Source organism: Oreochromis aureus, linkage group 3 (assembly GCF_013358895.1).
Source record: "Oreochromis aureus strain Israel breed Guangdong linkage group 3, ZZ_aureus, whole genome shotgun sequence".
Lineage (NCBI taxonomy): Eukaryota > Metazoa > Chordata > Actinopteri > Cichliformes > Cichlidae > Oreochromis > Oreochromis aureus.
The window spans coordinates 74,530,632-74,540,985 of record NC_052944.1 but is presented as its reverse complement, the minus strand read 5'-3'; positions in this window follow the sequence as shown (position 1 = coordinate 74,540,985).

The window sequence follows — 10,354 nt, the reverse complement described above, 5'->3', positions numbered from 1 at the left end:
AATGGGAATTCCTATATGAACATTTACATGCACAAGTTTCATACACTACTCCCAAACCCTTACAGCACATGACATTGATTGCCAATACACCCAACAACAATATATCACAAAACACCAAATGGGTTTAGCTTACAGCTATCAAGCATGTAGCATAACAAGTAGCATTAGTAGCATGAACTAGCCACATAGCGAACAGGTCAAAACACATTGCACTTCTACATCCACTAAATGTCTAACTGGCATAAAAGACTAAAACTGTCCTTTCCAGGCAGGGCTCCACATCTACTCACAGTTCTTTAGCGACGCATACGACTCACACCGTGTTTAGACTTCCCCTGCTGAGTCAGTCTGCCAGGTGGCTCTTGCTATGTGTTAGCTCCAACTCTGATCACTGGAACATGTGCTCAGTAGTGCAACTGTGCTCTCTCACCACAAGGGGGCTCCCCTCCCACAGCTGACAGCCTTTCCAACACTCACAGTGATATTAATTGCTCAGTTAATGACCAAAATGGAGGACTTGAAAACAAGGGGGTCAATTTACAATTTCACAGTACATGTAAAATGAAAATAACTGGCTGCATAGACTGGAGCTAACTGGCCCTTAAGGCCATACCATACCATACCATAGCAAGCCATACTATATTCGGTTACACATCAATAAAGTATGAAAGCAATATTTTCACCAGAAAAATTTCCATACTAATTGAAATGTCTTTTCCAAGGCAGAAATTAATCCATACCAGCTGGAAGACCGCACACAAGGACCAAACCTACAGCCAAATAACCAATAAAAACAAACTCTTTGAATGACTCGCATGCCTTTTTTAAAAAACATTAATGTTAACATCAGTCAAGTATGTTTATGAGGCTAAATAATAAAGAGGACCTTTGTCCATGTACATGTACATAATTATACCATGACCTAGTTAGACAAGCACACCAGACCATCACAGCACAGCTTCTTGTCTGAAGCACGGTTTCTATCAGCTGCTACATTACATAAGTTGAAAGAATCAACTAACCAACCTCTACAAATTTTTATGTATATCATTCACACAAACCTGAGTTACACTCAACACGTGATTATTGGGGGACTAGTTTGCTGTTTCCTTTTTTCGCCACTAGATGTCGCAAAAACAAAGCTTTAATTAGTAAAGCTTAGAAAGCGGCTCAACACTGGTTGACTAGTGCTAACTAAAGTACAAAATAATACATGTCAAAGGGACAAATTAGTGATTAATCAAACAATAAAGAAGCATCACTAATAGTTTGTTTTTCAGACACTATGAGTGAAACCTCACATTGATGCGTGTATCACTTTAAGAGAAATCATGTGACCGGCACAGCTGCTGTGTCTTGCTGTGGAGAGGCGCCAAATTCTGAAGCCTATCTTTTTGGACATGAGGCTGTTTGAGCTTTTTGACTTTATGTTTTTGGCTCATTTCTCAAACACTACCACAGAACCACAGAGAAATAGGACATTTTATCCAGACTGAGATCGTTTTGATATCATATTAAGGTAAATATATATGTTTTCTCTAGGTAAATGTGTATTTTCCCCTATATTACAAGCAGTTAAGCACACGCCACTGTCACAAGCACTTTACTTTATAAACAAAACTTTCACCTTTTATGTAACATTTTTCACCTATACTAAAGTGAAACAAAGTTTAAAAGTCTACATTTGAGATACTGTATTAGTGATTAGTTAGATTATTATTAGTCAGCCATAATATTTTGTTATAATCAAATGACCTGAAATACATACACTACCCTTCATTCAGTTATAACTTTATCATAGGCTGGTTATGTAGCTGGTTATGTTCAGTCTTTATCCAGGTTATCTGCAGTGATTTTTTTTTAATCCAACAGATGTCGCTCTTGAGTGTCACACCAACACAGTGTGGGCACAGAAAAGTGAATGTCCCACACACTCTAAGACATCATCTACTCATCACTATCTTATCTAGGTTAGTGTCACATGAAGGTTAACTATAATCTTCATGGGACACAGCCGTGAGGGAGAACACAACAAAGAGCAAGAGAAGACTGAGACAACATGTACACACAGGAAAACATGTGGGAGCACAGCTGGGCCAATCACAGACAATGAGACACAGGAAGTAGAACTAGAACCAAGAGACAAGGAATAACAGAACAAAATAAAACAGAAAAAGCACAAAAGATCAGATCAATAACTGAAGATGATAAAGTTAGAACATAAAATATTGCATCCATTTGCTTCTGCTTACACTTTTTAGAGTTGCTGGGGGACACTGGAGCCTAGGCCGAAAGGCGGGGTACACTGTAGGAAGGTCGCAAGTCTAACACACAGAAAAAGACAACCATTCACACTCACATTCACACCTATGGGGCATTTAGATTAAGGGCTTAAGAGGTTAAAACAAAAATTAAACATGAACTAACAAACAACTCAATATCCCTTTCAAAGATCCAAAAAACAGCTAGTGTAAAGCATTAGATTTACTAATGTGAAAACAACTCATATGAAATGAATTTAAGAAAAGCTGTCACACACAGAGTGGACAGTTGTCTCTATATGTACCTGTTTTCTTTTAAATAAATTCATTTCCTGTTACTGTAATATCAGTGTCACATTGCGTATGTATTCAGATGATCAGAATAATGTTTGGGGGATTTAACGAATCTCTTAAGAACAACAGTAAGTGTTTCCTGTCTTTTTCTAAAATCATTTTAGGTCTCTTAGGAAAAAAGTTTTAATTGTCATGGTAACAGTTTGGTTAACATCCACCCACAAAAATGTGTGAACAGAGAAACAGTTTCAGAAACAAATGAGACTTCATTTAAAACAGGGGTAGGCAACTCCAGGCCTCGAGAGCCGGTGTCCTGCAGGTTTTAGATCTGACCCTGTGGCTACACACCTGAATCGAATGATTAGTTCATTACCAGGCCTCTGGAGAACTTCAAGACATGTTGAGGAGGTAATTTAGCTATTTAAATCAGCTGTGATGGATCAATGACACATCTAAAACCTGCAGGACACTGGCCCTCGAGACCTCGAGAGTTTGAAACCCCTGATTTAAAATGTCATTTCCTTTGTAGTGGATGTTAACCCTGTAAAGCCTGAAATCATTGGTTGACAATCCAACATATCAAACGTCACTCCAACACAACTTCTATGCAAGCCATTGAATCGGAAGTGTTCAGACCGACCGACCGAACCGACTGAACGACAAAACTTTCAGCTTCATTTAAACCTTAAATGTAATCTGATATGTTCAGGTTTAAACTCAGGTTTAGAACAAACTAAGAGTCAGATCAGCAGAAACAGAGAACACAGAAATGTCTAATACCCCCGTGATGTTGGATACTTGGTACAGTCCACTCAGCACTTCCTGTTTTCTGTTTACAGGTTTTCTGTTTTCTAAAGGCAGTGTTTTGGTCAATAGATGCTCAGTAGCAGTACGTTATAGTATACTTTTGTCCAGTATGTTTTTAATATACTGTACTTTTATAAATGCTAACATTAAATGCTGTGTGTGTGTTTCTAATTGGCTGCTGTAGAAGTGAACAGCTGTACTTTGACCTTTAACCTCTCTGCTCTGTGTTGTTTCCTCTTTTAGACCAGAAAACACAGCTGAGTCTGAACAGGACGTCACTCTGAACAAATCAAACGATACCCAGTTTGAAGTTCATAAACAGCACCAAGCTAGTGCAAGTAGAGTTGAGTGTGTGTGTGATCAGAGGTGAAGCTGCTTCCTGGTTGTTGATGTTTGTTTCTAAAGATGTTGTTGATGAGACTTTGTAGAAAGCAGCTGGTCTGAGTGATGTGATCAGAGTGCAGTAGATAATGTCTGACAGCAGTTTGAAGAGGAAATGGATTCTGTTCTGTTCTTCACTCATCACCTACCTGACAGCTGACACCTCACACCTGTTTCTCACCTGCAGGTCAGACAGGAGGAGACACAGAGGATGGATCTGTTAGACTGAAAATTAGTCTGTCAGTTTGTGCTGTGCTTCTTGTTGTTGCTGTTGTTAAATTTTTGATCTACAGAAAATGTAAACAACAACAGAGTGAGGATTCATACCAGCCTCCGGTTGAACTGCAGCCTGTTTGAAATATCTGTTTGAAGAAAAGAATTTTTGAATTTGAAGAAAATATCTGTTTCCAGATTAACTCTGAGTCTCCTGCTGCTGTTCAGTATCTCAGTGTTGTCAGTGAACATTCAGGTACAGACAGATGATCTGATCATCCAGCAGAAAGACATCAAACACGTCATATCTGGTGGCCAAATGTATGAAGAGCAGCTTGAATCTACACATTACACTGCACTGCTTCATTATGACGGCCCACTCTGCAGAGTGGAATTCACAACTCTGATTTTGGGCCTCCGTTGTGTTGCCTTGAACACTTTCTTTTAAGAAGAGGATTTGTTCCTCTGTGCGATGGCTGAGTCGGTTTCTTTTCTTGGAGATTATTTCTCCTGCTTTAGAGAAAATCCTCACATTGAACAGAAGAGGCTGGAGTGCACAAAAACTGATAGAGATGCAGGTATACGGTCTTCCTTGGTCCCACAGACCATCAGCTAAAAAGAATAAACAAATTAAATTGCCGTATATTTTGTAGAACAACATTTAAAAAATATTTTAAAAATAAAATCAGTCTTATATTAGACTTCAATTTGACTCTTTAAATTTTTCTAAAGTTATTTAATATTTATATTATGAAAAACAGATATGTTTTGTTGAGACATTTTAAGTTTTTCATGTTTTCAAATAAAATAGAAACAAAACAAAGAATCAACTCAAAATACTCCCACATGACAGAACCTCCTCTCTTTCTCGTTGGCTCCACATCTCTCAATAGAATGATCCGTAGTTTGCTATCTGTCACCATTAGACTCTCCACAAATGCCATGAATGATTCACGCCATTATAAACCACTGAATCAGGTATGTTATTATGCAGGTGGTGGGTGACGAAAGGACTCTGGCCAAAATAACATCTCTGATGGACAGAGTCTCCCACCCCATGCATGTAAATGTTGCTGAACTGCAGAGCTGCTTCAGTGACAGACTGCTGCATCCTCGATGCATGAAGGAGCGTTTCTGCAGGTCCTTCCTCCCTGCAGCTTTCAGACTGTACAATCAGAACTGCTCCCAGCAATCATAGATGTTTACATCTGCGCTGTAACTGCAATAAGTTAATTAACCGATTCGCACTTGTTACGGGTTCAGAATTGGTGGAGAGTACAAAGGCAAGACAGTCCAGAAGATTTGGGTTAAAGCGATCTTTATTGAAGTATTCGCGCGGGAAGACAGTCACTGCACATGTCAGCAAGGGTCTTCGCCAAAATTATACTTCAGACTGCTTTTATAGCATCAGGGTATTATAACGCCCCTTCTAGCGTTTACAAGCACATAATTTGCATGTACAGAACATTCATGTATTTTAAGCATAAAGTGCAACATCGAGGTTCCTCTTTTTGGCATCTTCTTTCCAAAAAAGGCAATGGACTCTGGCCTCTGCAGTCTCCAGGGGCTGGTCCTCTCCACGCGTCATCTGTTGTCAAGAAAGCTCAAGTGCAACATGTTTGCTCAGTACATTCAGGCCTATGGTTAAATCTAGTTCTAGGTTATGTGTGATATATGTGTGTTTTGTAAGCATGTGTGCGATCTTTCTTAAGCTCCAGGCTTTTAACCAATGTGTCACCCAGACAGTCACGCTGAATGAAGCTTGAGACCTTTAATTACCTGGGAAAGCTTCAACTCCTTATAAGCACGGGACTGCAATGTGTGTATAAAGACATAATAATACTAAAAGTGGTTATGCTGCACCTGTAATAAGGATTAATGTGGTGTCAGCGTGTTAAATGATTACTCTGGTGTTCGTGTATTAACTGTCATCTGACCAGTTTAAAGCTATACGAGATTATATTAATGCTGATTAATATGCTATCTAATATATTGTAGCAGTAAAAGCAATTTCCCCTTTCACAATCCTCCTTTTGACCTCTTGACCACAAGAGGTCACATACACTGTGTGCTGTGTCACTCCTCGGCCCACTCAGTCGTTTCTATCTCCATCAATGGCATCATGGACACCGGGGTCACTCCCCGGGATCCACTGCCCTCGTAATTACCTTTTCCAACAATCCTCTGACACAAGGAATGAGACAGCATCCACAGGTGACCAAAATCCCTAAAAAGCAGATATAGAAAGCATTGCAGACATCACTAACCCTTTCCACTGCCCGAACACGGATGTCAGCCAACCCTCAAAGGGATTCTCAATCCCTGAGTCTTCATGCATGGTCCTGGACAGAGTTTTAAGGCCCTCCAGCGCTCGAGTAACTGAGCCATCTGGGGCAGTATTGTTTGGGATGAAAGTACAGCACATGTCGCCAAACATAGCACAAACTCCGCCCCTTTCTGCGAGAACCATGTCGAGAGCTAGTCTGTTCTGGACCCCCATTAGTGAGGTCGGACCCAACTGTTCTACTACTCCCACGAAGGCATCCCGGGTTAGGTTTGAGAGTCTCAGCACATTGTAATGAACGTAGTTTATCCTGTCCACATTCTTGTTTGGGGTCACTGGAAAAAGAGCAGAGACTATTGGTAAGTTTTCAAAACCGGCTGCTATTGGGTCTACCAGTTTATACTCGTTTGGGACTCCCCTGGGCACTCCTATGCAGTCAATCCATGTGGGTGAATCCATTCTGGGATCGTATACATGTGTTCCCTGAGTGCTTCTTTTACTCAATATGTGTCTCTTCGTCTGGCTGCCAATGTGCGTGTGTTTCTTTCGGGCATGACTTTCACTTTGTTGCCGATTAATGTCAGTGGAGCTCCCAACCTTACCATTGCACACGTCCCAACACTTCCCAGAGGAACACGGACCAAGAGAGTTCTCTGCCCACAATAATAATATAGCCCACTTCTTGCCCAATTGCCTATTAATGTATTTGAATGGTTTTCATATTGGTGGTTCTCCTGTGAGTGTCACAGAGCACCAACTAGGGTCGATATCTCCCAGCGTGTATCTCACTTTGTCTGTAGAAAACTTAAAAGCACGTGTAGTTATCCTTTCTGGGTCTGAATGGTCCTACCTGTGTCTGCTTGTCAATTGGTGGGAAGAGGCTGGACAGTATTGAACAGTTGCCAGTACTCACTGCTTCTCTCGTAAGTCGCAGCATACACTCGTACCCCATTTGTCCTCTGGATGCAGTGGAGCGGGCTCTGTAAACAAACGCGGCCTAGCTGAGGCACAAGCAACACAGTTAGACACTTGTTGTTCTTTAGCATTTTGGGCCACCCAGTCCAGCCAGAGGTTACTGTCACTGAACCCGGTGGCACGCTCGATTAAATCCTGGGGCTTCAGCCTAGTGTAATCGACGTCAACACTCGTCTACCTTTTGGTTCATGTTCCTCTGGTGTAGCGGTTGGCAACCCGTCCCCTCCTTTTCCTGTAATGTTCATAACAGAATTTGTGACATTATTAGACGTGGGATTCACTAAGTTTATCCTAATTAATCCGATCGGATCTGTCCCGAGACATCTGCACCGATCACCAAGTAGAACACGTTTCCTGGGCTCTGTGACCGGGGCAGGGTGTCCCAGGGACCCAGAGAAAGTGTGATAGGGTTTTGGGCAGTAGAAAAATCCTCTGAATGGCTATTCCTTCAACCCCTCCGGCACCTGTGGCTGCCACCCTACTCCTGTCCAACTTACCACGTTCCCCAGCCAGGGCGCACCACTGTGCCGCTGTGTATGGCGCCAGCACAGGGCGGATTCCCGGCTGGAATGAGGATTCCCTCCTGGTGCAAACGTAAGGGTGGCTGCACATCCACACATCATATCCTCCAGCTGCTGTTTGCTCCTTCACAGTTAATCACTTCGCATAGATCGAGCGTGTATGAGCTTGTGGACCCTTTAACGTAGTCCAGTTCCATGCCATTATATGCGCTGAGACAATCATCCCTTTTACCTGACACCTCACGTTTGGGTCTTTTCAGCGGCCACCTTTCGGTATTTGGTTTTCAGTCAGTATTGGGCTGGGCTGACCTCCGTGCTCAGGTGGGCTGCGCCAGGCTGTCTGCCAAAAATACAGAAAAAGACAAATACCCAAAACTAATACTATCTTATATAACAGCCAAGTGATTGTGAGAAGCATTTTTACCAATTTCCTCTCCTCCCGCTTCTTGCTACGTGCCTGTAAGTCAAATGTGTGCATGGTGTCATATGAAATGCGTACTGCTGACATACAAATTCCCTTTTTTTTTTTTTTTTTTAATTTGTTACCACTCCTTTGCGTTGGCGTGGGGATCTCCTCCTTTGCTGCTCTTCTTGCTTCGGCCTCCCAGGTAGACTACTGTTCGGCCCGTTGCACGGGTGAGAGGATTTATTCTGCCTCTGGCTGTCGTCAGCACCCGTGTTCGGTGGAGCTGGGTTGTCGTCTACCAAGCTCTCGTCCGCTGCAGCACACTGCGTCCAATGGAACCAGGTGTCGCCTTTCCCTCTCAGTCGGACCGCTGTGTTCGTCCTGGCGGTTACCTCATACGGACCTGTCCAGCGAGGCTCTTTCCACTTCCGCTTGATGACTTTCAGCCACACTGCTTTTGCGTCTGGGACCTCCCCTCCTGCTGTGGGTCTTCCAGAGGTAACCTGTTTTGTGAAACTGGACACAAGAGCTTTCAACTCATTAAAATATTCAGCATGGGACCTGTTACTTTTTCTGGGCTGCTCCACCGGGACCGCTGTCCAGGGCGCCGGAAACGGTCGTCCTGTCAGCAGCTCGTACGGCGTGAAACCTGTGGATTGGTTAACAGAGCATCTTATGGTCATCAAAGCAATGGGCAGGGCTGCCAGCCAATTCAGCCCTGTCTGTGCACATATTTTAGCTAGTTTGTTCTTCAAGTTTAGGTTCATTCTTTCTACTTTCCCTTGCGATTGGGGGTGGTACACTGTCCCGAATTTATGCTGAACCCCCAACATTCTCTCCACCTCGGCTAAATCCTGATTTCTAAAGTGGGTACCGTTATCTGATCTAATTCTCTTAGGAAACCCATGCCTTGGAATGTAGTGGTTAATCAAACATTTAATCACACTCTTTGCATCCTCTCTTTTAGTCGCCCATGCCTCTGGCCAGCCGGTCAGAGCATCCACACATACCAACAAATATCTGACTCCCCCTGGACCTGGATCTACCATATCGGTGAAATCAATCACAATTTCTTCTCCTGGTCTCTCTGGCATGAGAAACTTACCTGTTTCTGGCTTTACCGCTGGCTTTGGATTGTGTGCCCCACAAATTAAACAGGTTCGGGCTCTCTCTTTTATCATGTTTCTCAAATCTGGGTGCCACCAGTGACCCAAGTTTCTCTCCATCTGTGTCACTCCTACGTGGGCAAGTCCATGCGCCTCGCATACTTTCTTTTCAGCCAGCTTAGCTGTCAGAACCGGTCGCCCGTGGGGTCCTCGCCACAGACCTTTTTCTTTTCGGCTCCTCGGCTCTCCCACACCTCCTTTTCCTCCTGGGTGGCTTCTTCTTGAGCCTGTCTGGCTTCCTCTAAGACATCAATGTTTGGTTCCTCGTCTGCAGTAACCTCCACCATTTGCCTTCTTCCTCGGTAGCCTGCAGCTTCTTTTGCGGCTTCATCTGCTTTCTGGTTCCCTTTGGCCACCATTGTGTTTTCTTGAGAGTGTCCTTTGCATTTTATGATACTTACCTCGCCTGGGTCGTTCAGAGCTTCTTCTAGTTCTTCCATTTCCCTCTTATGGCATATTGGGGCATTAGTTGCTGTTCTGAAACCTGCTCTCTTCCATTGAGCAAGTTCCACGTGAGCTGCTCCAAACGCATAAGCTGAATCAGTATAAATGTTCACCTTCATGTCCTTGGCCAGTCTGAGGGCTCGAGTCAGAGCTATTACTTCAGCTCTCTGTGCTGACTGTTGGCCCTCAATTCTTCCAGCTTCTTTCACTTCATAGTCTTGTCCTCTTCTGCAAACCACAGCGTAGCCTGCTTTCAGTCCTTCTTCATCACGGTGACAGCAGCCATCTGTAAACCAGTCTTCAGCTCCGGGGATGGGCTCCGCTTTCAGATCTTCTCTAACTTTCTCTTCAGCTTCAGCTCTTTTGGCGCAGTCGTGTGGTTCCCCTGACCCCATCAAGTCCGCCATGTTTATTCCCTCATGTGTAAATGTCAGATTTGGAGCGTCTAGGACTTTGCTCAACCTCTGTTGTGTCAGTGGTGTCATAGTGAAGGCTTGTGAGTTCACGTATGCTACTACACTATGTGTGGTGAGCACTTTGAGTGGATGTTCTCTCACTACATGTGCTGTTTTCTGGATGATTTTTGCTACCCCAGCTGCGTG